At 38.7% G+C, this 27,755-nt stretch overlaps 1 protein-coding gene and 1 long non-coding RNA gene across 9 annotated transcripts in view; one reads left to right on the forward strand and one right to left on the reverse strand.

The window, feature by feature from the left end:
- Positions 1-27,755, reverse strand: part of FHIT (fragile histidine triad diadenosine triphosphatase) — a 1,426,527-nt gene that overhangs the window by 879,126 nt on the left and 519,646 nt on the right. The window contains exon 1 of one of the 8 annotated variants that reach the window (XM_047850993.1): positions 20,616-20,674. The exons of 6 other annotated variants lie outside the window; for them this stretch is intronic. The gene's annotated coding sequence lies outside the window, so the exon portion shown is untranslated. Of the gene's footprint in view, positions 1-2,954; positions 2,975-20,615; positions 20,675-27,755 lie in introns of those variants that run through there. One more of the 8 variants, XM_047850995.1, reaches the window with a different exon arrangement.
- Positions 9,677-27,178, forward strand: LOC125161258 (uncharacterized). Its single transcript, XR_007150514.1, has 3 exons — positions 9,677-9,760; positions 9,864-9,915; positions 27,095-27,178. It is a non-coding gene; the product is annotated as an uncharacterized LOC125161258 (long non-coding RNA).

Raw genomic sequence — 27,755 nt, forward strand, 5'->3', positions numbered from 1 at the left:
TGTATGTAAAGCTGTTAGCATAATACCTAGCCCCACAGTTAGCACATAATCAACATTAGTTACCATTAGAAATACAATTAATAGTGGCGCCTGGGTGGCTCAGGTCATGATCTCGCAGTTCACAAGTTCGAGCCCCATGTCAGGTTGTGTGCTGACAGCTCAGAGCCTGGAGCCTGGTTCGGATCCTGTGTCTCCCTCTCTCTCTGCCCCTCCCCTGCTTGTACTCTGTCTCTCTCTCTCAAAAATAAATAAGACATTAAAAAAATACAATTAATAATAATTGTACTTAAGTATAAAGAAGTAATATTTACATACTTGCAACCCTCTTGACCTGAGAAACTATATAATCAAGGATCAAAACAGAATTATAAGAAAGACGGAATTGGGTCATGTCCTTCAGATTACTAAAAGTTGCCAGATAAAGCAATCCAAATTTAGAAAAATCTTTTGAGCTATTTTGCAGTAACTATGTCTGCCATCACTTGGGAAAGGGAGATGTACGCTCCTCGCGTTCTGGAGAGCTACTCAGAAATGCTAGCTGACCCCTGACAAACCTTCAGCTTCCCCAGGAACACAGTCATGCAGCTTTTGGGAGTAAGCGAGGGGAAACCATGAGCCCACACCTGAACACGGTCCCGTCTCCATCTGCACGATTTCACCACGAGCCACAGCACGCCTCTGAGGACACCAAGCCCAGCTGCCAGGGAAAGGTTTCGGGCCCAGAGTGGTGCCCCAACAATTTCCGGTTCAGTGGGAAGCTGGGGAATGCTTGGTCTCCCAGCACATGATTTCCTCATATTTCATCACTTTCCAGGCTTTAAACAATTTTAACCTTCCTCCGGGTGGACACAGAGACAGCTGTGCTCTAAGTGGAAATACCAGACTCCAAGTAGTGTGAGCCGATTTCATCCCGTCCACTGGGCATCCAATTAGTATTGTGACATTGGCCAAGTCCTGACTTCTCTGAGCTTCACTTTCCTCACCTGTAAAATGGGCAAAAGCTGACGTTGGGGGTTGTGAGGAGATGTGCACGTTCTACACAAATGGGTTGGTACAGTTACTAATTTTCAAGGCTTCACTCATTTTCTGAACTGATAAATGTTGTCAATCTACTCTCACAGCTCTCTCTACAAACAAAACCCAAAACAGAGAAACATTTCCAAAAGCTAACAAATTTGAGAAGGAGGAGGAGGAGGAGGAGGAGGAGGGGAAAATTTGCTGCCACATAAATCGACCAGGGCCAAAGCGACAAGTGGCTTGGGCAAAGCAGTCTGTGTCCACAATTTATTCTTTAATAACTTCTACTGTAATATTTCTGGGGCACATCAAAGGACAATAACAGCCCGAAGTTGGTAATCCCTCTCACATATAAAAACTTTCATTACACAGTGTTAAAGGCATCACTCTGTCTGAGAAATGGGAATCAATAGGAGTTGGCTGCTTTTTTCCCCATCCTATCCCAGGGAAACGACACTGGCTTTTTCTTCCCAGTGAGGCCGCGCTGTGTGGCCAGAGTTTCCTCTGATGGCTGCAGATGAGCAACAAGATGAAAACATCTCTGTGATGAATGGAAAAGGGGAAAAGAATTTCAGTAGCACACGTCTCTGTGCCAGAAACCCAGAGTGGGCCATCCTAATTAGCCCTAAATGCTGCTTGTAAACATTGGCTTTGATGTATGTTTAAAAGTCATCGGGATTTGTTCTGACTTGGTCATTTTTGTGCTCTCAGTCATAACAAGATTTTAATTTAAAAAAATGGTTTTAATGGCACCCCAAGAGAAAGACAATTTGGGTAAGCTGCGGCAGAGTTTAGTAATACAACCTAAAAAAGTAGTTAGTAGCCAGCCATTAGTCTCCCCCTATTATCTGTAATGCGATTGATTTATTGTCGGAAATTCAAAATTCTTTACAAATGTTCTTACATTCAGCCTGACTATAGGATCCATTTCCTTTAAAGCATCACTTTAGATTCTTTAAAAAGCCAGAATCACCATGTATGCTCCCTTTATTATGAATATATAAAGACTCAAGGCTACTCATAGCATGTCCCTAGTACAAGTCATCAACAAACCACCTCTTGCCAAAGCCAGGGGCCAATTTCAGGTCTCTCTTCATTTAACCACTTAGCAGCATTTGACAATTGGCCACCCCCTCCTTCTTGAACTTTTTTTTTTTTACACACAACCACTTCCACAGCTACTCACTCCCTCCACAGCTACCCTGCTCTATCTATCTATCTTTATGATTTTAACAAGATTTGAAACCATCTCATTTATTTTTGTGTATGTTTGTTACCGGACTCCATCCCTTGTACCTAAGGAGGAAGTTCCTGGAACATCACAGACACTCCATAAATGTATGGTATCTGACTGACACTTAGCATTTTCTTGCGACAGATAAAAGACTAAAGTTCAGAGGAGTAAAGCAACTTGTCTAGGATTGCAGAGTAATCTGCAAAGGCAGAATTTGAGCTCAAGGCCTCCTAACACAAAACCTATACTTAGGACCATAATACCATGGAAGGGCATGCCTTAGGGTAAAATACCCAAGGGGACGGTTTGTAAACTTTAAGGGGACAGATTGCAAATACTTTGGGGTTTTTGTTTTGGTCCTGGAATCCTGTGCAGAATCAGTTAAGATTTGTGGAATAAACAAATTTTACCTCTGCTCTGAACAACAAGATCTTTGAGGGTAAAGACCAGATGTAGGGCACCTCTTACAGCTAAAACAGTCTGCTGGCCACAATAGGTAGTTGGATTAATTCCTATGTATTGGTCTACTTACCAAGAGGAGGCAGAAGTCTGGGCAATTGTAATTCAGTCAGAAAAGAAGCAAAGGACCAGGAATGACGAGAAGCTGAAAAATCTATGTTATTCCTTTTCTACTGAAGAGACTCTCTCCAGGTGGAGAAAGTAAGCATCTCCCTAAGTATGAGAGGAGAATAAGGGATCTCACCTTGCTGGCTTCCCGCACTCCTACCCTGCTGAGACAGTCTTTTGGCCACTGCACAAAGAGCCAAAAAGTGACTCCTTCACAGTATGAGAACACTTTTAGCTGTAGGCCACGAGGAGGTTTTCCCTTGGTCTTTTATTCAGTTGTTCACGGAAGGGGACATCCTGTGACCTCATTTTCACTCTGAAGTGAAAGAGAGAGCCAAGTGGCTTCCCACTTCGGGGTTCTGTACAAACTCCCCCTTTGATGGCACCTTTCCACTCCTGTGAGGCAAGGCCCAGGGGAAGAGCACTTTTCCATTTCAAGGAGGGGAGGAGTTGCTTGGGAATGAGTCAGTTGCTCCCTGGGAATCCGGGCAGCACCAGGGAAAGAAAAGAAGAAGGAAGGCCCAGTTTCGATCCTCTGAACCATGGCCAGCGACTCCCTTCATTAAAAATCATTCTCATCAGGGGAAAGGCACTTAGGAAAAAAATGCAGTGACTCAGCAATATGAATGGGACACTTGGACAGAAGACATTTCAATATGGCTGTTTTGATAGCACCACTGTGAGGCAGTCATTGTGATGGTGGCATGAAACTATTTGGAAGTTTAGTCCTCAACCTGGAGAAATGTCTAAGGGAATAATTTGGATCAATAATAATAATTTTTATTTGCCAGTTTACTTGTTTTTTGTCCTTCTCCTGGAAGACAATGACTATACCTGTCTTAACTCTCATTGCATCCCTAGTGCCCAGCGTGGTACCTTGCACATAATTACTTATTGAAACAAATAAAAGACTACTACTGGTATGAGGCCTCTTCCTCCTCCTCCCATTATTCCTATTGCCTATGCCCAATGCTTATACATGGTAGGCACATAATAATTGGTAGAAAAAAGGAACTGCCACCATCACTACTACCATTATGGCTATATCACTACTACTACTACTGCAACCCCCACTGAGTGATCCTGTTGGCCCTCCATTAAAAAACCAATTGCAAGAATTATGCCGGAGTTATTTCAATTATTATCCCCACTTTACAGATGAGATCATAGGCACAGGGAAGTAAAGTACCCTAAGACACACATGCAATATGTGATAGAACAGGAATAATAAGAATGTTGTTATTATGAATCTTGGCCAAATAAACTGGGAGAAAGGAGGAAAAGGCTGAGGGTTAAGGAGAAGGTTGTACTTAATTCCTCTATTTTGGTCTCTTCAGTACTTCCTTTCACTGAAAGAAACCAGGGATTCTTGAAGAAATGGCAGATTGCAGATCTGACACAGGAAATGGACACGATGAATGAGGAAAGTTTGTCATAGGAAGCTATCAAAGCCTACTAGAGTCATGTCAAAAGGACGGAGCCAACTTGAAAGGGGCTCCTACTGACCAAAGATCAATCAATTTCAACATTAAAAGAACTTTGAAGGTGGTAGAATGAAACAGATCTAATGCATAAAAATCCATGAGTTCATAATGGTATGAAAAATAATCATTGGTCACCTTTAGAAGTTGTTAGGGTACCAACTCACAATTCAGAAAATATATAAATAAAGGAAAATGGCTAAACATCTACCCTAACTTTCCTGTATGGACCACATTTAGGAATCAAAAGTTCCATATAAAGGAACCACATTAATATGAGCATGAGGAATGACCATTAGAAAATCACCATCTGCAACTCTTAATGAAATAATGGTTCTAGGCAACCACCATATATGGCTCCTAAAACATTAGCTTAAAGCTTGATAGGGAACTTGATATTGAAGGGATCAGACTAACAACACCTGAATCTATAAGTCAATCATAAACTAACTAAAAGTGGAATGACCAGACATTACATCAGTGTTTCCCAAACTTTGAAGCACATTAACATCACTTGGCCAGGGAAGGAGGCAGGGGCAGCTCTTAAAAATCCCAATGTTCAGGTCACATTCCATATCAATTAAACCATAATGTCTGGGATAGTAATCAAGCATCAGGTTTTTTTTCTCCCCTTTATTTAAACATTTGTTGGATGATTCCAATGTGAAGCCAAGTTTGGGAACCACTGTATTTTATGGCTCATGGTGTGATGCAGTAGGAGATACAGTGTCCCCTATGATATGTTACTACCTAACAACCTCTAAATATAACTAAATATCTATTACAAATATGAGCAATAAAGAAACATTCAAACAATGGCATCAGAAGGAAATAATTAGCAATCCAAAATGTAGGAGAAAAAATGGAGAAAAAAGGGCCTATTTTTTTTTTCAACAAATGGCATCTTTAAAAATGGTGGTGGAAGGTGCCTTTCTTAAACCATGGCTGGAAGGAAGAGTTATGTTTCTGGCTCTGAAGGAGCAACTTATATCAGACTAATCCTCCAGCAGAAAACAATCATAATGATGCATGGAATAAAAAATAAGACTGTTTGAAAGCATTGGAGAACCACCAAGGCAACCAGGATTTAAGCAGGAAATGAAAGCTCATTAAAGTCAGCCCTATATTTACAGCAGCTTTTTTATCCTAAGGGCATCTGTTAATTTGCACTGTGGGGATATTCACCAAGTAGAAAGCAGCAACCTATAGCTTGCAGCAGCTTCTCTGTGTTGAAGAGATAAAACTTGAAGTTAAGGGCTATAGAAGCAGCAGCTAGGACTTGAGGGGCTAAGATTTCTGAGAAAGGGGGACCACAGAGAAGTGACCTCAAAATTCCCAATTCAAATATCCCCTCCAGATATGTGCACATCCCTAAGCTACAAATGTGTGGAGTGGGGGGGGGGGGGGGAAGCTGAGCAAAAATCAGTTGCTAAGAGACTAAATAGCTTAGGAATAATTTTGTCAATCCAGAAATGATTGGAAGACAAACACTGGAATTTAGAACCTGCTAAGGACAAAGGACCACGGTAAACATCCCAGACACTCAGCTAAGAAACTCTGAGGACTTGAATTGTTAGAACAAATGGGAAATAAACCAGTCACAACCTCGAAAAAAAAAAAAAATCTCATTTGTTGATTAGATCAACATGACCCGTTCATACCGCATCCACCTGACAGAAAATTAACATCTCTCTGAAAGAAGATAATAAAATCTACATGAAAGAAAATACTAACAGGAACTAGAGGGAATTATTCAGGCAGAAGAAAACATTCCCAGATGAAAGCACAGAATGTGGAATGCAGTGAAGAGTACCAGATTGGGGTAAATATGTGGGGAAGTGCTAAATAAATAAGATCGTTTAAAGTAAAAATGTCTTGGGGTGGGATTGCATTACACAGCAACAATAACACAGAAGAGGAGACAGTATAGGTGGCAAATGAATGTATTATAGGTTTCCTAAAACCAAAATAAGAACTTAAGAGACAGACTGTCAGACTGGATTAATAAAATAAATCACAAAAGACAAACTTTAAGTAAACATCAGAAAGAATGTTAAACTGTCTTTCTTTATGGATGACATGATCATGTGTGTAGAAAAGCTTAAACAACTGCAAAAAGACTAAGAGAACTAATAAATGAATTTAACAAGTCAAAGGTAATGAAGGCAACATACAGAAACCAATACTATTTCTAACATAAGCAATGAATAATTAGAAAATAAAACTAAAAGTATAATTCCATTACTATGCCACTCCAAAACATGAAATCCATGTAAGACCTTTGCACTAAAATCTACAAAACATTGTAAAAAGAAATTATAGAACTAAATAAATGGTAAGATTTAGTATATTCGAGATTGAAAGATTCAATATTGTCAAAATGGCATTTCTCTCACAATTCAATCTAAAGATTCAATGCAATTCCAATCAAAACCACATGACTTTTTGTAGAAACTGACAAACTGATTATAATTTATATGAAATGCAAATGAACTAAAACAGACAAAGGCAATTTTAATACATAAGTACAGAATTGGAGAACTCAAACTACTTGATTTTAAGACTGACTATAAAGCCACACTAACCAAAACTGTGTGTTATTAATGAAAGAAGAGATAAATTAATCAAGTAAACAGATGGATAGTCTAGAAATAGACCCACACATAAATGGTTAATCGATTTTTGACAAAGATGTCAGGGCAATTCAATGAAGGAATAGAATATTTTTGGTAAATAGTGCTAGAACTAGATATTCATACTGGGGGGAAGGCCAGAGGAAAGAATACTGACTCTTACCTTATACCATATACAAATATTACCTCAAAATAGATCATAGACCACACATTTAGAAGAAATCATGGGAAAAAATATTTGTATATTTGGAGTAGACTCAGATTCCTTAGAAAGGATCAAAAAACATAATAGACCAACATTTAAAACTTCTGCATTTTAAAAGTCACTGCCCTGCAACAGAAGAAAATATCTGCAATATACATATGTGAGAAAGGACTTGTATCCAGAATACATAAAGAACTCCTGCAACTCAACAAAAAAGGAGAAAACAAAGCCAGATATTTGAAAACATTGGACAAAAGAAATTATATCAATGGCAAATAACTACATGAAGAGGTGTTCAATATCATCAAGAATCACAAACCAAAACCACAAAGAGATAACTATACACACCCATTAGAACAATTAAAATTTAAAAGAGTGACCTTGCCAAAGGTTTGCAAGAATGTAGAGCAATTGGAATGCTCATAAAGGGATAGTGTGAATTTAAAAAAAAAGGTACAACCACTTTAGAAAAACTGTTAGTTTCTTTAAAATTTTACAAATATCCATAATATATGACTCAGGCATTTCACTGTAAAGTTTTTATTTATCCAGAGAAATGAAAGTATGTCCACACAAATATTTGTGCACAAATATTCATTCAATAAATGAATATTGAATGAAAGCAGTTTCATGCAAATGAAAGCAGTTTCATGCAAAATAATCCAAATCTGTAAACAACGTTTAAGTAAACAGTAACAAATGCATGCACAGAATGAATGAATGAATAACACAAAATGTAAAATGCCCATATAATGGAATACCAATGAGTGATAAAAGGAAACAAACTACTAATACTTGCAAACACCTACATGACTTTCCAAATCATTATGGTCAATGAAACCAGACATAAAAGAGTATATATTGTATGATTCAATTATTAAACATTCTAGAAAATGAAAAATAATCTCTGATGATAGTAAACAAATCAATTGTTGCCTGAAAGCTGGGTCCAGTGGGAGGGAATAACTGCAATCTGACATGAGTAAACTTTTCATGGCAACAGAAATGCTCCATATCTTGATGGCATAGGTAGTTTCATGGGTGCATACTTCTTTTAAAATCCATTGAACTATACACACTATAAATGGGTACAGTTAATTATATACAAATTATATCTCAGTAAATTGATTTTTTAAAAAGTGGTTGAATTTCCCCAAAAGTAGCCAGACCAAAAATATGACATGTTGTATGATTGCATTTATATAATGTGAAAAAATGGGCAAGATCAATCTATGATAATAGAACAATGGCTATGTTGGAACGCAGGTGTACATGTAATGACTGGAAAATGTCTAGGTGTTAGTAATGTTCTATATCTTTATCTAAGTAGTAGTCACATGGGCTGTTCATTTTTAAACATTCATTGATCACTTAATGTGTGCACTTCTGGTATTTTTTTGGTGTAATTCAAAAAAATTAAAAGTATGTGACTTCTAGGAATTAAAAAAACTTAAGAGACATAGCTATCATATTCAATGTGAAGATGTTTTATGGCTTGTGATTTGAAAATTTCAACTGAAAAAAATTTTGAGGGAATGGAGGAAAACTGAACATGGATTATTAGATATTAAAGAATCATTGTTCACTTCACTGCATGTGTGCTATAGTTTCTTTTGAATTCTTTATCTGTTAAAGAAACACAAAAATGTATTTATAGGTGAAATGATATGGTGAACAGGATTCACTATAAAATATTACAGAAAAAAATATGCATGTGTACTCGATGATGGGATGTTGATCATCATGGAAGCTGGACGACAGGCTCATGGGAGTCCATTATACTATTCTCTTGACTCTTACTTATATATATATATGTAAATATATACATATGTATAATATGTGTATAATACATATATATATTTATATATTATAATATTCACATAATATATATTATATTATTTACATATATTTTATGGAATATTCATGTATATTTTGAAAAGTAAGAATCAATTATGAAAATATTCATGTATATTTTAAAAAGTAAAGATAAATTAAAAGCAAGGGCAAGGTTCAGGGATGTCATACAGGATCAAAGAGCGTGTGAAGATGTCTACTGTGCCTGTGACCAAAATCTTCTTCTTTGTGCTCTAAAGATCAAAATATCTACAGCATCAAAATGCTCTGTTCCTGAACACACATGGCAAGAAATTTCTCAGGGGTCCAGAAACATGACAAGTAGGAATAGAATGAAATTTAAGAGAGCCCAATTAGGTCCTGAATGACAGCCAGGCAGATATATGATGACAAACAGTGCCCTTCCTCCGGGGACTGATCTATTTTGAGTCCAAAGTGAGGAAAGTGAGTGCATATTATCCAGGGGATTTTTATCCAATGTTCTTCTGGTCCTTAGTTACCTAAACCTAAAGCCTACCCTGGTATTGGAAAGGAAGAATATGATAGGTACCCAAAAGACAGATTATGATGGTATGAGTTGGAATCCTGACAGGAAGAGGTCACAATCATCTTTGAAGAGAATTAAATGAAAGAACTACTCTCAGAGGTGCAGGTAGTTAAGGATAAGTTAAGGATACCCAGACCCCCAGAACTAGCTGCAGCAGGATGCTTCTGCCATCCTGGGCCGAAAAGGGAAAAGGGCAAGACTATGTTACCAGAGCCTTATGAGGTAAGAGGGATGGGGACTACCACCATAAGGTAGATCCATGCTGGGATGTAGACCTCAGCACCTTCTCACCTCTCTCTCCTCCCATTCCCTCATGTCTCTCCAGGATCTCCATTGACCAAAGCAAACTGAAACAAGCAACAGTCATGGGAGTCCAGGTAACGCAGTCCATAGAGGCCAGACTTCTGGTGAGTCCTCTCACCCAGACAGAGCAGAGATAGTTGCCCAATAGACTATGGAGATGGGGTAGAGAATAACCAGCACAATTCCCCCACCCAAAAGGAGGATTTATACCACATTGGAATACTTTGGGTCTTCAAATCTGTAAATAGAACTGATGGCATTTTGGCAAAATCTCAAATTCATCAGACCTGTGGTTTCAGAACAATGAGTGACCAAAGACTGTTTCACAATATACACACAGGGCATTGGGTTAAGGAGCTACTCCTGCTCTAAGACTTGAACTTCTAAAATTAAACAAATTCCCTTCATATTAAACATTTCTGAATTAAATGCACAGAGAAGTATAGAAAATGGATTGCATCTTCCACAGAGATTTAACCATCACTTTATGAAAGAGCAGAATTCAAAACAAAGTTACCACAAGTAGAAATGCAACTCCAAGCCCAGACAAGGAGGGGCATCATCTTGTCCTGGCCCATTAGGCCCTTGTGGACTGGCATTTCCTTTCCTTCCCATGGGCACCTCCCAGTACTCTCCAGGAGTGTGGGAGCTTGTCTTTGTTGGTGATGCCAACACTGCTCCCTCCCACCATGGGCTTTGCATCTGCTGCTTCCTCCGCCCTCAGTATGCTCTCTTCCCTTCCCCTCTTGTTAACTCCTACCTCAGCTCAACTGTCACTTCCCAAGGGAAGCTCTCCCAACTTTCCTACACATACTTCCATAGCATCTGGAACTTTCCTCTATGGAATCACTTCCACATATTTTGGTATGACTGCTTGATAGCCTGTCTACCCCACTGAAGTGTTAGTTGCACATGGCAAACACCATGTTTGCCTTATGTGCCATGACATTTCCAGGGCCTCACGTACTATTTGGAGGCACTCAGTTCTTGTTGAATAAATAAGTCCTCAGTATAAAAGAACATTTTTTTCCATTCAAGGGACAGTTTGAGCTTTTCAATTGTTTTCTTTTAACATACAACACAATTTTGTGGGTTTTTTTCTCCAGAATTAAATTACTAGGAACTCTCAATTATCTGATTGTCCCCCTCTCCTTTTTTTCTTATACCCCTTATAAGAAAATAATCTTTAATGAGGGTTTTTTTAAGCAATGTACAAATTATGCTTAGGATTCATTTATATCCAACTTGATCTCATAGTCCTAGTTTTGTACTGCCACTCTAAGACATTCCTTACAGGCACTCAAGGCAAGAAAGACTTAACCACATCCTCTGGATTCCATTTAAAGTGCAAGAAGAGACACATGCACCCCAATGTTTATAGAAGCACTATCAACAATAGCCAAAGTATGGAAAGAGTCCAAATGTCCATCAATGGATGAATGGATAAAGAAGATGTGGTATATATATATACAATGGAGTATTACTCAACAATCAAAAAGAATGAAATCTTGCCATTTGCAACTATGTGGATGGAACAGGAGGGTATCGTGCTAAGTGAAATTAGTCAGTCAAGGAAAAACAAATATCATATGACTTCACTCATATGAGGACTTTAAGAGACAAAACATGATAAGGGAAGGGAAACAAAAATAATGTAAAAATGGGAGGGGAACAAACACATAAGAGACTCTTAAATATAGAGAACAAACACACAGTTGCTGGAGGGGATGTGGGAGGGGGGATGGGCTAAATGGGTAAGGGGCATTAAGGAATCTACTTCTGAAATCATTGTTGTACTATATGCTAATTTGGATGTAAATTAAAAAATAATAAAATTTAAAAAATTAAATGCAAGAAGGTAGCCACATAATTCTTTAGGGATTTTAACAAGGGTTAAAACCCAAAGGACTTCAAAAATCTCAAATATCTAGAATGATTGGCTATATTCTTCACTGAGCTTTTATTGGAACTCAATTCCACTTAAAAAAAAAAGAGTTCTTAATTTTATTGATTCTCAGGGTAAGCAACACATCCTTCTATATTCTTTTGTCTAGGTGCTTAATACCTTTTTATGGCTAATAAAACTAGTCAAGTTTCTTTTTCTTTTTAATGTTTAATTATTTTTGAGAGAGGGAGGAGGGGTAAAGAGAGAGGTGGGGACAGAGGACACAAACTGTAAGATCATGACCTGAACTGAAATCAAGAGTTGGATGCTTAACTGACTGAGCCACACAGGTGTCCCCAGTTAGTCAAATTTCAACTTCATTTTTTTATCCAATTCAAAATCTATTTGCCATTTATGTCAGGTGCTGCTTCTATGTGTGTTCTTTCTGCGCTTTCTTTATCCTTGAACCCTGTAAAGCTTAGCACGGTGAACCATGCTTGCAGGCACTCAAAAAGGGTAGGATGAATGGGCGCAGACATCTGTTGAACAGTTAGTATGTAGTAGCCACTGGACAAGGAGTTTTAATAGTAACAAGAGCAATGACCAACCTCTAGTGAGGATTTTATGTGGCAGGTGCTGTGCTAATGTACCAACTATATATATATATATACATCATCTCATGATCCTCCCAATAATCTAGTGAGATGAGTTATTCTGCCCAGACACAGAGAGATTAGGTAATTTCTTAAGGGTTACACAGCCAGAGCTGGGATTCATTTCCAAGCTTTTAACAGTTGCCTTCACCCTTGCCCCTCTTGATCTACCTCATTTAATCCTGACCATCCAAGAAGCAGGAAGATGGTGTTCAAAACTTTTACACATAAACCATACTAAAAGTGAAATGCTATGTAGAGCCTCATATCAGGTAGAAAGAAGAGAGGCTTTTCTGAGCTTATCAAGGGGTGAAGAATGAGGAATCCATCCAAGTGCCCCAAGTTCTAGTTCTAGCAATCTCTGCAGCAAAATGTGAGAAATGCTGTTATAAACTAAGAAATTGGAGTTGAAGTACCAAGAAATCTGCCCAAGTTTAATCACCAAATAAATAACAGAGCAGTAATTTAAACCTTGATTAGCTTGACTCCAGTGTAGACTTCTACACATGGACAGATGGATTTTGCCAGAATAGTTATTTCTCAAAACATATTAAAACTAACCCCAAATTCTGTACTTCCAATGCAAGGAAAGATTTAGAGGTTCACACAGTAAGTATTCCAAATTACCCAAGATAAAATACACCAGAAGACACTATTTATTTATTAAAGAAACACTAAAGTACATCCTAACTGTACTAAGCTAAATCCTAGATCCAGGATCACAAATGCAAAAAGGAATTTTAATAAAACTAAGTCACTTGTGTTCTTAATGTCCATGCATATGCTGTGAATATATATCCTTGTGTACAGATTTTTAAATATATCCATATTTTCTTCTGCCACAAAATCAACAATGACCACCTTACTTCTTCGGCATCATCACTCCATTATACTCATTTCATACGTCAATGGTAATGGCATCCGCAATAAGTCACCCACACCAGAAAGAACAAATTCACTGGTGTGATATATTTCCCTCCTCTGTAAAAAGTCCTTACGAATTCTCATTTGAATCCTCTGATACCTTTAAGATTTAGAATCTATATTCTTTTTTTTTTTAATGTTTATTTTTGAGCATGGGGAGGGTCAGAGAGAGGGAAGACACAGAATCCGAGGCAGGCTCCAGGCTCTGAGCTGTCAGCACGGAGCCCAATGCAGGGCTCGAACTTAGGAACCACGAGATCATGACCTGAACCAAAGTCGGATGCTTAAGCAACTGAGTCAGGCACCCCTAGAATCTATATTCTGTTTGTACTTGTGAGAATATCTACCAAATTTGGAACAATCCACCAGGACTCTTAAAGGTATGCTTCTAAAGCATGGCCCTCACCAAAACAATACTCTGTGATCAAACATGTTTGGACAATGTCATACACTATATGCCCATTTTGAAAATTCACAATATACATACACTAAAGGGTTTGAGAAGATCCCAGGGCAAGTAAGATTTGGTAAATGGACATGAATTTCCAAAACATATTTCACTAGGAACCAGTTTTATTTCAAATAATTCCTCCTGCTATCCTGGGGACCATATTTTAGGAAATGCTATACTGGAGGAAAGGTGTTCTAGAATAGATCGGTTTGGGGAGATTGAAAAAGATAAAATTGAACTGTTCTCTCTCTGACAACCCCATTGTATCCAACACTTTTCCTCATAGGTGTCTGTCCCACCCTAATGCTTTTGTTTTCTGATTACTTTAAACCTTGGAAGAAATGGAAGAAAATAGAAAATGGGAGAAATGGAAAAGGAAGAAAATAGAAAAAATGAGAAAAATAATTTTTAATAACTTACTTTATAGTCTGAAATACTGACATTTTGACATAAATTTATTAATGTTAGTTCCAAAGGCAAATTATTTTACTGAAAAAATGATTCAGTTAGTCCAAATAGATGCCTCTATTTATTGATATATGTTAAACACTTGGGCATGTACTTAGGAGCTCTCTATATATCATTGCTATTTAGAAATGAACATACAGATACACCTTTATGTAACAAGTATGCTGAACAAGCATAATTCATAACATAAAACTTTTATTTTCTTTCCCACTCTCCCTCTAAACTTGTATATCATTAGGTGTTAATGATCTTCCTCTGCCCTTGGATAAAAAAACTCTAGCAGGCCCATGGGTTTGCTTTTCACAGGTAATAGACAGTTCTAGAACCACTTCAAGTTATAAACAGAAATGCCACAACAATGTATTATGCAAACGTCTGTCCTCCCCTTCCCAGTCTGGCCCTGCTTCCATCTAGAAGCCTACAATAGGATGATGGCCATGGTGATTTTCTCCTTTTCCCCCCTACTGTCCCTGCCATTCCCTCACCCTACTAGCTAATGTTCCGACTCTTCCAAGGTTGAAGAAATCAAGGGACAGGTGAGCTCTTCCTTGTGCTGGTTCTGTTATAAGCTGGCTTTGCTCTCTCTAGGCCTGTAGTGCATGGATATGTATAAAGAGTTGTCTGTGTATCGGTATGTCTGTAAGAGCTGATGGTGAGTTTTCTTGGGGAGTTTTCATAGACAATGAGAGGGTCCCTGCAGGGTCCTTCTCTCAGACAGTTCATTGGACCTCTAGACTCTTCTCTAGGTTGTTCTTTGTGAACCCCTTCCTGAGTCCCAAGGATCTAGCAATCTGCCTTGAACCTCATATGTTGTGGTTGATCCCCTGACCCTTTCACCTACCAGATTGGACTAGATTCAAAACAACTCATTGGCTCTGTCCTCTGCAGTCTGGATCTGGTCCCTAAGAAGCACTTAACTATCTCGTGCTCTGACAAAGACTGGAAAAGCAGACTGATTCTCAAGCATCAGCACACCTGTCCTACCACTCACATAGCTGACCAGCTTGTCTTTGATTTCCCTTCTAGATTTCCTAGGATGAGTCAGATACTGATGTACGGGCCACTCTAAATACCTCAGACCCGACACAGGCATCAGGCCTCTCGGTCATCCAACTGCAAGAAACATAATTCAGAACTCTCTGATTAGTCCTCTTGATGATGCCTTTCTGGGCTCGAGGTTACAAAACAGTACTCACCACTATTTCTCCCAGCAGCATGATGACAACTCACTGCATGACCATAGCTCTTTCCAAAGAAATTTCTTCTCTAACCCCCTGTTGACTTTTAAATATGCAAAAAACATGGAACAGACTCATGCTGAAATTCTGCAAATGCGATATTGTAGACCCAAAATAATTCTCTAATAGTCTAATCATCATGGGCTGTCAAAAAATAAAACATCTGAGACCTATTCACAGTAGAATATAAGACACTTTCAGATTCAATTCCTTACAAGAGTTTTTCATCTCTTTATGTTCAAGGATCTACAAATGCTCATTCAGCAAATGGGATAGTTGGGTCTTTTGACAGCTATCCTATAGATGCCTCAGCGAAAACTAAGACAAGAGGAGACCCATTCTAACATCCTGTGCATCCTACACATATATGTGTGTTTGTAGTTTAAATGCAGTTTCTCTAACAACTTCCACTATTTAAGAATGATATAAGAGCCTCAGGACTCCCTAAATTCAACAATAATTTCCAGGTCTCACTGATGACTGCTGATTCGGATGGATGGTCATCATTATGAAAGACTTTACAACCAACGGCTTACCTTGAGAATTTTCCAATTCATATGTTCCCAGATTAGAATAAATAAAATCTACTTGAAATATGTGGACTTAAAATAGCCTTTCAACATATTCCTCACACATTAAATTACTCTCAAATTACTAGCTATTAGTGACATTCCTGATAGTGCCCTAGATTTTTCAACTTTTCCAACAGCCCAGATGGTCAGGAAGAACTTTACCAAATTTGTATCATCATTTTTAATGGAATGATTTTAAATATTCTTTTAATAATCAGCTCAGAGTTATATTGGAAGAAAACTACTTACCAGTATTTGCAACTAAGAGAATAATTACCTGGACAAACTAGAAAATTCCTAGTGTTTATAGTCGAAATGAAAAATAATATAGGGCCAAGGATGTAAAAATCATACATGTATATTTTTACATATTTTTTTTAAATCACAAATTGGGAAACATGGTATAAATCTAGTTACTTCTGTCCACATCCATTTGAAAGAATTCCATAAATTCCCTAAGACTAAAAAAATAATTCTCTAATAGTTAAGTCAGATGTCTAATCATCATCCTTATCTTGGGCTGTCAAAAAATAAAGCATTTGAGATCTATTCACAATAAAATATAAGACACTTTCAGATTCAATTCCTTACATGATTTTTTCATCTCTCTATGTTCAAGGATCTACAATGACTAAATTAACCAGCCAAAAAGTACATCTGAAGATTCTCTAACTAAGGGAACTTTACAAAAACAAGTACATAATTATATTTGGAGGGAAACTATCTTTATCATAGAGGGAGTTGGGAAAAACGAAATCAGGAAAAAAATATTTAGGGTTTGTTTTGATTTTGCTTTTATTTTTTAGGAAAATAATGTCACCAATGATCTTAGAAGATAGGGTATGAAGTTACTTACTCAGAGTAATTAAAGCTATAAGGGTAAAGACGGAGAGGGAAAAAAGTAAAATAACTGATCATTTCCCTCTCTTCACCTGGCCTTAATTCAAATCAGAAAACTTTCCCCCCTGCATGACTCCATTAATGGAAAAGAAACAATAGAGGAAAATGTGTATTCTTGAAGTAACCCAGAACATGCACTATATGGCAAAAACTGCAATGTTGTCATTCAGCAATTATGATGCTCTAGTTTATTTTTTAAATAGCTTCCAATTGCATGTGATCACAAAGTGGTCCTGGATACGGCAAGAGCTCTCCATTTAATGCAATGCACATTTGCCCCCAGAGCTTCCCTGTCACCTCATGTCATTCTTCCATAACCCTATATGGTGCTCCCCAGAAATTGCCTTCAGTTATGAACAACCAGGAAAACATCCCTGTGTGGAAAGGCATAGAAAAGAGTCTACTGTCTTTACTTTCTGCAGAAAAAGGCAAGAAATATTCCTTTCAGGGTAGTCATCCAATACCTGAGTTTTGTTTTTGTTTTTTGAAAGAGAGTGCATGCAGGGGAGGGGCAGACAGAGAGGGGGTGCATGCAGGGGAGGGGCAGAGGATCTAAAGTGGCTCTGTGCTGACAGCATTGAACCCAATGTGGGGCTCGAACTCACAAAAGATGAGACCATGACCTGAGCCCAAGTAGGCAGCTCAACCGACTAAGCCACCCAGGTGCCCCCTGAGTATTTTTTTTAATGTTTACTTGTTTTTGAGAGAGAGACAGACAGACGGACAGACAGAGAGGGAGCACAGAATCTGAAGCAGGCTCCAGGCTCTGCGCCGTCAACACAGAGACTGATGCAGGGCTCAAACTCATGGACCACGAGACCATGACCTGAGCTGAAGTCAGAACTCAACTGACTGAGCCACCCAGGCACCCCTACCCCCCTGAGTATTTTTAATATTCCCAGCAGGTAGTTTCATTTGTTTTTAGAGAGGATGAAAGTTCAAAGGAACACAGAGTAATAAGGGGTCTGAGGCTGCAATTTTCTCCAAAGATAGCATCTTTTGATGTGAACTCCCAAAATTAGGAAGGGCCTCAGCAATAAGAAGTCATGTTGCAAAGGGGAAGGTGAGAGTCCCAGCCATGAAGGGGTCTGCCCAAGGCCTCCTAGAAGGAAGAGACTGGACTCCAGTTCCCGGGATCCTCAGTGGAGGACTCTTTCTACTACCCCATTTTCTCCTTTGTCCTCTCCTTCTGGGCAAATGCACAAAGCCTCTGACAAATGCACAAAGCCTCACTTACAATAGCCCATTACTGAAAATAACAAGGGCTTGCCAAAAGAAGAAAAAGTTTGAGAAGCAGATTCCAATTAACTGTCTCTGATTGCTAGATAACTCGTCATTCTGATTCCAGCAATATGTGTTATTTATTTATATCCAACCCTTGTTCCCAAAATAACTTGATATATTTTGTAGAAATACATAAAATACAACTAGCTAAAAATAAATACAATGGAGAAATTATCTCAAAGGGGGGAAAAAAAGATAGGAAAATCTAGTCTATTAAAATCGCCTATCCTAGGATCTCATGGAAAGGTCAAGAAAGTATCGATATTCCAAAAGGACTCTCCTAGAGAAACTGGCATATACCATGAAAGCAACCTATATAACTGATGGCTTAACAGCCAATATTGTAGGCAATGCAATAATAGTTTCCCATCAGAATAAGTTGGGGATTGAAATGAAATGTTAATAGGAGTTTACAGGGAGGTATGAGGCACAAAATTTCTTTTAAGTTCTTAATATGCGGGACTTGAGTTTTGAAGCAACTCATCCCTAAACCTTGCCGGATTGGGAAGGAAAAGAGAAAAAAAAATGAGTAGGACAAGGAAAGAAGAGGTTGCAGAGTAGGGTGAGCCAGAGGGAACCACGACAGGTTGGTGTCAACCTAGGCATCATTTATTAAAGAACTGAAAATAATTCATTGCATAATTGAGGCTCAAAGTCACACATCGCCTGGACTCAATTGCACTTTTGTTATGTTATAATGCAATATAGTGCAAATCAATTGGCTCAGAATTTAAAATTAGAGCCCAATTACCTGTGGAAGGGAATCATAAATCCAACTTGCATTTTTCTAACAGGGTTAACAACTCATGATGCCAGCTTAAACTCAGGAAAATAAATTTTCTGGGCTTAAGAACAATTGTGCACGGTATTTTATCACCCTGGTCCAGGGCACCAGGTTGAAAGACTGGGGATGTCAGGGTGCGGTGTTTGGGGGAGAATAGAAGCCTAAAGCAAAACAAACACATCGAGTGCTGAACTGTTGCTGAAAACAGCAACTACATTGCCAGGAAGTCAGAAGTGGAGTACTTCTGGGTAACAGGCAGTCAAAATCTGGACACCTGTTATGTGGTGAAGTAGTAAAGGCAAAAAAAAAAAAAACTAAAAAAAAAACACTCCTAGGCTTTCTTGTTCAGAAAAAAAAAGGTCCCCTGGCACTAGAAGTGAGATGAAATGCTAAGGAAGAGGAGAAACCCAACCCCTCACTAACAGCTCGCCAAAACCAGACCTTCCTGAGTGAGGTCACACCTGCACTGAACCAGAGACTCCTTCCCTAGGCAGTTTGTTGACTTTTTTTTCAACCGGAAACATCTGGGGGAACACTGAGGGAAGAGGGTGAGGGTATAAAACTGTGGCAAGGACAGTGTTAGTATAAACTGGTAGAGACTTCGTGGAGAACACTATAATACTGCATGTACATATATATACCCATATATCATACATTTTTGACACTGAAATTCCATTTTCATAAAATTTGCTTAAGACACAATTGAACAAGGGTGCAAAGACATACATACAAGGTTCTTTGTCACAGCATTGCTTCCTACAGCCACAGTTGGAAGCAAACAAAATCCATCAAGGGGGATGATTTTAGCAAACTATATTTCACATATACGGAGTAATACTACGCTGGAATTATAGATGATGATGGAAAATTCTATGGACATGTCACATTGTAAGATAAAATAACAACAGTATTGGAGGTGTCAAATTTGTGTGTGCGTGCATTTGTGTGTATGGATGTGTACACGTGCACAGATGAAGAAGACAGTGTGAGGCAAAATGCCCCCACATATTAATCAAGGTTATCCCTGTGTGGTAAGATGATAGGTGATACTTAATTTTTAAAAGTAAAAATAGGGGCACCTCGGTGGCTCAGTCAGTTAGGCATCGGACTCTTGATTTCAGCTCAGGTCATGATCTCATGGATGTTGAGATTGAGCCCCACATTGGGCTCTATGCAGACAGTGTGGAGCTTGCTTGGGATTCTCTCTCTCTCTCTCTCTCTCTCTCTCTCTCTCTCTCTCCCCCCCCTCCCTTCTTGCGCTGTCTCTGTCTGCCTCAAAATAAATAAATAAACTTAATAAAATTAAATAAATAATATTGTTTCTGTGGTGTTGGGTTTTGATTTTTAATCTTATAAAATAGACAGGTATTCCTTTTATGGTCTGAAAAAATACAGCAGTTTCTGCTTTGGGTCTTTTTTAAAGTCAGGAGAATAGGAGGAAGAGCAGCAAATTAGAGAAGCGGAGATCATGCAGGGTCCTGGGGACTCTCACTGCACAAAGCACCAGCACCTATCCTGAAATGGTTTGTGTTTTCACACAGAATTCCACTGACTGGTACATTTCTTCAAGGAGGGGAAACAAATTACACCAAGACAGATCATTTGTCCCTCTTACCTTGTGTTCTGCGGGTCAAAATCACTCAGTCCATATGAGGCTTCTGAGAGCAAATAACATACCTTACAGACCTAAAATATAGCAAGAAACCTCAGAAACGGCACCTTCTACACAGCACTTCCTGTTGTCTCTGTTTTCTCATCTTCCAAATGAACATGTGAAACTGTTACTTCACAAAGTCAATTTCTCTTTTTCAAGCAAATAAATTGCCAAAGAAATACGCTCTGAGAACACATGCTTCTCACTGACTCACTTCTGTACCTTGGTTTCATCTGGTCTGTGCCAGGGGCAGATAACTGCAAAGTGAGAACAGAGGACCTGGAAGGACGGTAGAGATCACCCCATTCAGTGTCCTCAGTTTGTTCCTTCCCCAGGTGAGCCAGCCAAGACTAAAGCGGGGAGTCTCGTGCTCAGTCCACCGTTTACAACTTCCATTCATAATGCAACTGTAGCTTCCCCGTTCTAGAAAATCTTAATATTTCTTTAGCTGATGTTCACAGAAATCAGACTTTGGAGTCAGGTGCAAGATACAGAGAAAAACAGAGAGCAAAAAGCAGAAAATCTAACATAATACACCAGTTAGCTTTTCCAGATGCATCTGAGAGATACTTTCAACAAAGGAAAACACCTCAAACGCTATTTGACACAGGACACTCTTGATTCTGTCATATAAAAGGAAAATAAAATGTTAATTAGCAAAAAAGGATAACATACAATTCAACCAACAGACAACCACACTTAAAATTTCAGTACAGTTCTTTCTGGTTTCTTTTCCTTTTTGAATGCTTGAGATATTAATACATACACATTTCTAGGTTATCTTTTCCCCCTACATTATACCTAAGTATTTTACCAAGACGTTACCAACTATTTATAAATCTCAAATATTGATTGTATTCCATGGTATGGGTGTGCCAAATTTTTATTTAAAAATGTATATTTTTATACAATGTATATTGTATGTTTTAGATAATGTATATTTTATATAATGTATATTGTATATTTTAGATAATGTATATTATCTAGGATTTTTCTACTATACGCTAACGCTATAATGAACATTTTGACAAATGAGCCTTGACCTTAAATTCTAATTATTTTCTTCAATTTCCTAAAATGGGGAATCGCTAGGTAAAATAAACATTTTAAATTACCTGAAGTTTGTACCAAATTTTGTTGTTCCTAACAAAAGCATATAAAGGTATAAAGGTATTGGTGTTTTTTTTTTCAGTAATAAAGCCATATTTTAAAAACGTTGTTAATTCTGTAGATTACATAGATACAGTTTTAATGTGAAACTCTTATCACTGAATAGTTTCATCTATTTATTGTTCCTCCTTAGGCATATCTACTGCTAAGCTCTTTGTCCATTTATCCACTGAGGAAGGACACATTCTAATTGATGGTACATTATGATCAATGACATCCAATCGTGCTTTCTTCACTAAATAAAAAAAAAATAGGGCTTCTTTCAAATTGAAGTACAGTTGACACATAATGTTACACTAGTTTCAGGTGCACAACACACTGATAAAAAATAGAACATTTTTTTAGACATTTTTTAAAAATTATTTATTTTTGAGAGAGAGAGAGAGAGAGAGAGAGAGAGACAACGCTTGTGAGCCAGAGAAGAGCAGAGAGAGGGAGGTAGAGAAAGAATCTCAAACAGGCTCTGTGCTGTCAGCATAGAACCTGACACAGGGCTCAATCCCACAAACTATGAGATCATGACCTGAGCCAAAATCAAGAGTTGGATGCTTAGAGCTTACTCAACCAGGTGCGCCCCAAATTAGAACTTTTAAAGTAGGTCTACAAACTCGCTGAATTGACAAATGTGGAAGAAAACATAATTCCTGGAATGATCAGTTACAGGGTGTAGAGAAAATAGCAGAACATACTGTTTTCACGAGTATATTTTGTATGGGATCCATTTAGTTAATGAAATGTTTCTGAAACTTCCTGGGACTGCTGATTCCAAGCATCAGATTAACAAACTGTTGAAAATAAAATGAAGAGCTACATGGCATTTCTCTAGCATGTGGCATACGAAAATCACAAACTGTCTTTTTAAGAAAGAGTGTGTCTGGTTCACATTAGTAAACTGAACAAACCCATTTACCTCCTTTCCCACTCAAAGCACTTTCTAAATGACACGAAAGGAGTACAAAGGTGTAAACCCATAACCACAGAAAGGATGAGAAGAAGCAATGAGACGATGAGTGATTTCAAGAAAATCTGTTGACACGTATCGTAGCAAAGGAAACCCCAGCCTAAAGGGGGGTTTCAGCAAAGGAGAGAACAGACCTGCCCATAAAGACCCAAGTCTCAGAAACAGGAGGTACAACAGAGGGTGGGAGTGGGGGGTGGTATTGGAAAGAGGGCATTGTCTATAGGTCAATATATGTAACACGGAGTGCCCTCCCTCCTGGCTCTCCATGTGGACTGGACTGAAGCCAAGCACTAGCTTCAAGGCAATTAAAAAAAAAGTGTTAGGGGGGCCTGGGTTGCTCAGTTGGTTAAACATCCAACTCTCAATTTTGGCTCAGACCATGATATTACAGTTTGTCAGATCAAGCCCCACCTGGGGCTCCATGCTAATAGCACAGAGCCTGCTTGGATTCTCCCTCTCCCTCTCTCCCTGGCCCTCCCCCACCAAAAGAAATAAAAGTAAACTTAAAAAAAAGAAAAGAAAATACAAAGATCTAAAAAAAAGTTTCTGGGGAGGACTAGGACACTTATTATGGGTGTTTAAAACCTCATTCTGGCAAGTTGGGATCCCCATCCACAGCCTCTAAACTTCAACCTTTTAAACAGGCCATTTATAAGACCCATCAGTTAAAAATAGCTCTCAAACTGGGGCACCTGGGTGGCTCGTCTGTTGGGCGTCTGACGTTGGCTCAGGTCATGATCTCACAGCTCGTGAGTTCGAGCCCCGCGTCAGGCTCTGTGCTGACAGCTCAGAGCCCGGAGCCTGCTTCCGATTCTGTGTCTCCCTCTCTCTCTGGCCCTCCCCTGCTCATGTTCTGTCTCTCTCTGTCGCAAAAATAAATAAAAACATTAAAAAAAAATAGCTCTCAAACAGGGGCACCTGGGTGGCTCAGTTGGTTAAGCGCCAGACTTTGGCTCAGGTCATTATCTCATGGTTCGTGGGTTTGAGCCCCACTTCAGGCTCTGTGCTGATAGCTCAGAGCCTGGAGCCTGCTTCGGATTCTGGTTCTCCCTCTCTCTCTCTCTCAGCCCCTTCTTGGCTCATGCTCTGTCTCTCTCTCTCAAAAATAAATTAAGAAATTAAAAAAAAATAGCTCTCAAAGAGTCTTTCTATGGCCTCATTCTTTTATACACAACCCCAGATCACCAGGAATCTAATACTACAAGAAAGGGCACCACAAAAAAGAGCATGAGCAAACAAAACAAAAGAAAATATGACCCTGAGGAAACAGACAGTATAGAGAAAAGATACAACCTTTAAAGAAAACCTATTTAATATCCTCAAGAACAATTTGAAGAGATTTGGTAGCTACACAAGGAAAACATTTAAATTATATTTTAAAGGAGAAATCCAATAACAAGAAAGATCTCCTGGGAATGATATGATTTCCTAAATAAAAGTTCCATACAAAGTTTGATGGCAAAGTTGGAGAAATCTCCGAGACTATTGACTAAACCCACAAATAAATGAGAAAAAAAAAAGAGATATATAGATGATCAGACCAGGAGTTCTAAGAATGGGCTAATAATATGAGTTTCAGAATGAGCAAAAAGAAACTGAAGTGGAAAAATTATCAAAGAAATTATATTAGAAAATTTCCCAGAGCCAAACAGAGACATGAACCTTCAAAGGATAGGAATCTACTCAGTACAAAGGAGATGAAGTGCCAGAAAACTGAGGTTAAAAAGAAATTCCTAATAGCCTTCTAAAAAGAAAAGAAAAACAAACCAACAAAAAGGTAGCCTATGAAAGAAGTAAGGATCAGAGTGACATCAGATTTATCAGCAGCAACGCTGGGTGCTAAAAGGCAGTGGTAAAAATGATTTTGAAGTCTATACCCAAAGTATCAATTCTGTTTGGAAGGAAAACTTAAAAATTACAAAGTTGCAAGGACTCAGATAATTCACCTCCTATTCACCCTTCCTTGGAAAATTGCAAGCAAAATTTGAAAGTAAGTAAAAACAAAAACAAAAACAAACACAGAAAACCCGTTAGATCCAGCAAACAGTGAATCCCACCCTGGAGGGCACTGGGCGAACCTCAAGCTAATTCTATACAGCACATCTACGGAGGAACACCCTGTGGAAATAAGAGCAAATGCAGCTCTACAAGGAAGGAGAACAATAGAACCTCATAGAGGCGCTTTATGAGCTTTGAAACCTTGAAGATGATGCAGGCGCATGGTTAGGAAAGGCAAGAGGATACCAGAAACCCCAGTGGAAACAAACACAAACAACTTTATAAGAACCACGTGAAATATACATTCCACACACTAAAAGATGGAATGATTTTGACAAAATTAGAAGGGAAGAGAATCCATTTGAACCTGACTCTGGGCACAGTCTCTTTTGAGTATCACAGGAGATTTGACACTGTAACCATAGAGAACACGCAGGTCTGCAGTAAATAATTTCACAAAGTCCTAATTATGCAAATCCTTTTCATTAATTTCAACTTTGGAAAAATCACAAAGACCATGCTGGTGACAGAAAATGTAAATTAAACTTGGCAATGCAAAAATAATGGTAGAGCTGCCTGAGGATGGAAAGTGCAAGAGGAAGAATATTAAAGAAAAGGGTATGAGTGCTTGTAACTCATCTGCCCACGAGGAGGTAAGAGATCCTGCCCAGATTGATGAACCAATAAGGGGAAGTTTAAATTCGATTTAGAAGTGGCAAGAACAATGGGAGTTGAAAATAATGTCACATTATAGTGGGAGAATGTGGAAAGGTAAGTGTAAGTAAGCGAAATCCTTCTGTTTCTTAGAAGAAAATCAGTAATAATGGATAAAACAGATAAAATATCAACTCACGATAATGAGCTAAAACCAGGAATGAGTCATAGCGTTGCATTTAGTGGGTGCAACCAGAGGGGGAAAGGGTGGAGTTGGGAGCCATTACTTTTTATTATAAGTATTTCTAAATTATTTGATTTGTACTATGTGCTGGTTAATGTTTTCCATTAAAAAAAGAAAATTATAAAAAGAGCAAGTGCATTGTGAGCCCTCTTTTACTAAAAGCAAAAAATAAACACTTTAGCCTGGATAAAATGTTGTCTTCTGAGTCTCTGGACAACTCTGGAGGAATAGTAAATTTCATATAACTGGGTTTAGTTATAATAAGAGAGGAGCAAATGCAGTGCACGGAAATGAGACACATCATTATTCCCAACAGAACAATTAAGCTTTCATTAGGACTTAATGACAGGATGACATTCTAGGGTTTGGAAGGTAAGCACATCCCCTTCATTATCAAATCAAGGAATATCCAGTATTCAGAGGCACTTTTTTCTTTATCTGGATTTGTGTGGATTCTGCCTCCCTGCAAGCCCCTTCATGACCCGGGATAAAGATGGAAATCAAAAGTTCCCTATTGCTAACTGCATGTGCTCTCATTTCCTCAAGACTGCTGCCTCCTAGCCATTTCATATTAATATCACCCAATATGGACAGCAGGTGCACATTCAAATACCCAGCTAGGTACGTTTCCCAGGATGTAATTTTGAATGGGCCAGTTGTTGGATGTTAGCGAGACACGAGTGATCCATGTTTGGACTCCCATGCCCATCTGTCCTGAAGGCCTGGTGTTCATGTTATTTAGAAGAGCCTGGGTAAACTTACTATCACACCCTGTGTTTACAGAGAAGGTTGGTTCTGAGTTCAATTACAATCCCTAGCAGTTTAAATGATAGCTGCTGTGCTATAATCTAAAATAAATTGCTTTTCTCGAGAAGCCATGTAAGCTTTTGCACTGCAACTTAGCAGACCTGCTAGTTTTATCTCATCTGAAATTCAAGCAAAGTACAAAAGCTGGGCCTCTGAACTCCTGTGTTTCCCTGGAATGGCATCCTTCTACACTGTGGGGGCTTTCTGTATACCCATAATCCTTATCCTGGAACTAGATTCCTGGGAAAGCAACACTGTATTTCCATTTTTTTTTTTTTATGCAAGTGATCCCTCTGCATTTGTTTTTGTTTCCTCCATGCAAGCCTCACACTTCGCTTGGGCTCTGTTGAAAGAACTATATTACGTGGGGGCAGGATCTATTCTCATGGCTAGGAAGCTGACCCACCACCACAGGCCAAGACAACAAGTGTACAGACATAAGCACCCAAATAAACCTGGCTACCACTGCAACTCTGTTTAAATTCACCTCCTTCCCGCCTCTTTACTGAGAAAGGATTAAAAGGAAAGAAAGTTGGCCAGTGCTCAAAACCTGAAGTGGAAATTCTACCTTCCCGTACCCCTTACCTTCCTCTGTATTTTCCCCAGAGGTCCCATAGGTTGGAGCTCACAACTTCCTCTCAGCACAACCAGACCCAGGGCCTTAGGAGGGGCACAGCTGCCTCAGCGCTTCGCTGATGGAGATGGTTTCTGATCCCTTAGATGCCTTTCCACAAAGGCAATTGAAAGGTTTCCAACGTTCACTGCGTTCTTTCAGATTTAACAAGGCAACGTAATTAACGCTGTCGTTTTTCCACCACTCAGCAAGAGAAAATTGCCCTTCCAAAAGATTTTTCACATGTACAAAAATAATCCATTAATGTTTTTCCCTTTCAGATTTTTTTTTTGTTTGAGATTGAGAGCAATTGGTTTGGGGTGTGCTTTGGGGTGGTATGTGCTCAGCATTTCTCTGAAAGGGGAAACTTCTTTATGCCTACCAAAAAGGACAGCCAGAACAACAACAAAAAAAAAGCAAAATGAACACTTTAGACCAATTCAAATTCAAACTTAGAGCCACTGAGAGAGCAAGGAAGTTTGATTCCTTTGTATCATAAGCATACAGCCAAGCCAAGGGAGAAAATGAAACGCTCCTCTTAAATCATGTGAATCCTGCAGTCCTGTTGCATGAGTTCTGTTATAATCAGAGAGAGAGAAACTGAACTGGTTCTTGACCAGGGCTCTTAGGGGGGACTAGGAAATGTCCCAGTGA

This window comes from Prionailurus viverrinus, chromosome A2 (assembly GCF_022837055.1).
Source record: "Prionailurus viverrinus isolate Anna chromosome A2, UM_Priviv_1.0, whole genome shotgun sequence".
NCBI lineage: Eukaryota > Metazoa > Chordata > Mammalia > Carnivora > Felidae > Prionailurus > Prionailurus viverrinus.